Consider the following 3,349-nt stretch of genomic DNA (forward strand, 5'->3'; position numbering starts at 1 on the left):
ATCTTGGGTGGTAGGTGTTGCCACAATGATGCTGATGAGAGAGTTCTAGCAGCTTTGGGGCTTTGAGAGGATTCCCCTGACTACAGAGGGATTCTGAGTCTCAGGTTCCAACCCTGACCCAAAACACTGTTTCATGGACTAATCGTTCATCCTCTTTTGAAATTGATTTTTTTCCTTTTCAGGATGATTTTAGTCATCCTGCTTCTACCTCTGAATCCTCAAAAACAGAAAGGACACAGTATAATGGCCTTTTAAGATCCTATCTCTGAAGAATCACTAACATCTTTACATTATTAATAGAACTTGCACTCTCTTTTTAAAAAATTCACTTATAAAAATTGTGTATCTGTGAGGTCCAACACAATGTTTTACACATGTGTATGTTGTATACTGTTCCAACAGGCTATGCATATGTATCTCCTTAGGCATTTATCATTTCTTTGTGGGAAAAAAAACATTAAAAGACTTTCTTCCAGCTTTTTGAAATATATAGTATATTATTATCTACAGTCATTTTCTATGCCATAGAACACCAGAATTTATTAAAAATGTGAAATACTTCATGAGTTTGCAAGTCATCTTTGCTCAGGGGCCATGATAATCTGTATCATTCCAATTTTAATATATCTTCTGCTGAAGTGAGCACAAGAGCTTGAAGTCTTGAAACTCTTATTTCAAAGTTGTACAGAAGCTTGGACCAAATTAAGCAGCGAAATGGAAGGTATGTTGTGGATGTCAGTGCAATAGGTGAGAAGGAGCAAGAAAACCAGCTCTGGATGCTTATTCTTGGACTGATGGGTTGGAAAGAAACACATTTCTATCTCGTTTGAGTCCTGATGTGAATACCTGCCTTGCAATTGTTAGCACAGTTAGATCAAAACTTCACACCAATAATACATCCTTTGTGTTTTCTCTCCTTTATGAGGAATCTGTATGTGCTATTAGGAATATTTTGGGACATAAGTATGTTCAAATGTTGATTAGTCAAAATCTTACAGTAGATCACAGAATGAGTCTACCACTACTTACTGGAGTACTCCTCTTTACTACTGTTAGCATCAGTGTCCCCCCTCTGCTGAATCCCATCACATTGCTTGAGAAAACATTGCATTCCATAGAGTAGACAATACAAATTAAGGCTGGAAACAGAGAAGACTCATCTTCCTTTTCATTCACAAATTTGCTTATGAAGTTTACTGATTTCTGCCTTCTTCTGAATTTACCTTTGTCTCTTTGTGTGTGTGTGTGTGTGTGTGTGTGTGTGTGTGTGTGTAATATTGGAGACAGAACCAAGAGATGCTTTGTAACTGAGATATATCCTAGCCTTTTTATTTTTCCATTTTGAGACAGGGTATCAGTAAGTTGCTGAAACTGGCCTCAAATTTGTTATCCTCTTGCCACAGTCTTTCAAGTCATTGGAATTACAGGTGTGAGAGACTACACCCAGCTGTAACCTCCTTTGTTGGTCCTTGTTTTATCCTTTGTAGGCAAATAGCAGAGTCTGAATAAAGAAAGAATGTGTTCTCTTAAAAATGAGGAATTATTATTAATATTAATCATGCACCAGGCTCTCATCTGTTTATATGAAGGGCCTCTACTGTAATCCTATTAGATACTTCCTTTCAACGCCTTGGTTGATCAAATGTTAGGTGACTTGCACATGTCCATACAACTGGTACAAAGCTAGGTCAGGGTTTGAGCTTGGGTAGGTTCAAGCCAGACCTGTGCTTTGCCAGTTCTCTTACTTTGTTTTCTCCTTTTATTTTTACCTTCTCAGATCTATCCTCCCCTTTTATCAGTAATTACTCCGATGACAGAGTCTTCATCACTTTTCTCTGTTCATCCATGGTTAACATTTGTCCTGTTTGAGGTTCCCCTTTCCCAGTCTGGTCACACTTGTGACCACTCAGTCAGTTGTGGATGGACAGTAGAGTAGGAGTGACCATGCAAATTGCTGCTCCTTTGTGTAAAATGGAAACACCTGACAGTCTTCTTTGGGCCCTTCAGCCTGTCTTCCTCACTGAGTGACCTTGTCAAATGGTTTGCTGATTCAGAAGTATAGTGTTCTTCCTTTGTCATCAGAGAAAATGTATTGCATTTTAGAACAAGTTCTAATAATATTTCTTCCTTACTTTTTTTTAAAGAGAGAGAGAGAGAGGGAGAGAGAGAGAGAAAGAATTTTAATATTTTATTTTTTAGTTATCGGCGGACACAACATCTTTGTTTGTACGTGGTGCTGAGAATCGAACCCGGGCTGCACGCATGCGCTACCACTTGAGCCACATCCCCAACCCCTTCCTTACTTTTTTTTACACGTGGTTTAGCATGTACATTTTAATAAAGAGGAAGTCCCTGTATCTATTAAGGACTTCAAGGAGGTGAACATTTTAGGCATTGTGATTATGTGCTAAACTGAGGATGACATGCAGCAAACTATAGAAAACTACGTAACTTTCTAGCCAGCTTTTATAATTAGAATAGTAATGGTACAGTTCAACACTTTTGTTTTTCTTTATTTCCTTTATACAGTTACATGATTATTAATACTATAAAATCTTAGTGTACTATACCCACATGTTAAAATATTTTATTAAAATACATTGAAAGTGGACTTGATTCACAAATTGATTTTCTTATATTAATGATAATGCTCATTCTCATATAATTCCTGCTTCTGTCCTATGTCACTGTAACTACATTTCCATTTTAATTCAGAAAGACCAAGGAAGCCTAGGTTGGCTCTGAGATAAGCTCAATATAATGTAGTATGAATCAGGTTGAAATCAGCCAGTATAACTAAAATAAATGTAAGAAATTTTCTTTCCTGATATTAAATGTTATTATGTTTTTATTGGAATGTACGTTTTGTAGGAACTCTAGAAATACAACAAGGATTCGGTAGCTGACCTCACTGCTTATATACCAGGTACTCCCTATGCAAGGAAACATGATGTGTATCATGGCATCTGCTGGGTTAGGCTAGAATACCCTCTTACATCACAAGACACTATGGAAGGAAAGAAGAGACTGGTGTTGCAGGAAGGGAGGGCTGTGGGTGAAGCAATCCTCCTCCACCCTCCCCTTGAGGTCCTCATCATTTTTGAAGGCACTAAGACTGCAGAATCTTTGGAAAGGAAATAAATGCAAACACATAATAGTGCACCAGTTTTCTTTTTCTTAAATTTATATATGACAGCAGAATGCATTACAATTCTTATTACACATATAGAGCACAATTTTTCATATCTCTGGTTGTATACATATCAGCACCTGATGTTTGGACCATTTTCATGGTTTAGAATTATTTTTCTTTATTGTAATTCTGATAGGCAGGCAAATTACTCCAAGG

At 37.1% G+C, this 3,349-nt stretch overlaps 1 pseudogene; it reads right to left on the bottom strand.

Annotated features, from left to right (window-relative positions):
• Positions 1 to 544: 544 nt before the first annotated feature.
• On the bottom strand, positions 545 to 639 carry LOC143402740 (U6 spliceosomal RNA; annotated as a pseudogene).
• Positions 640 to 3,349: the final 2,710 nt, after the last annotated feature.

Source organism: Callospermophilus lateralis, chromosome 6 (assembly GCF_048772815.1).
Source record: "Callospermophilus lateralis isolate mCalLat2 chromosome 6, mCalLat2.hap1, whole genome shotgun sequence".
Classification (NCBI taxonomy): Eukaryota; Metazoa; Chordata; class Mammalia; order Rodentia; family Sciuridae; genus Callospermophilus; species Callospermophilus lateralis.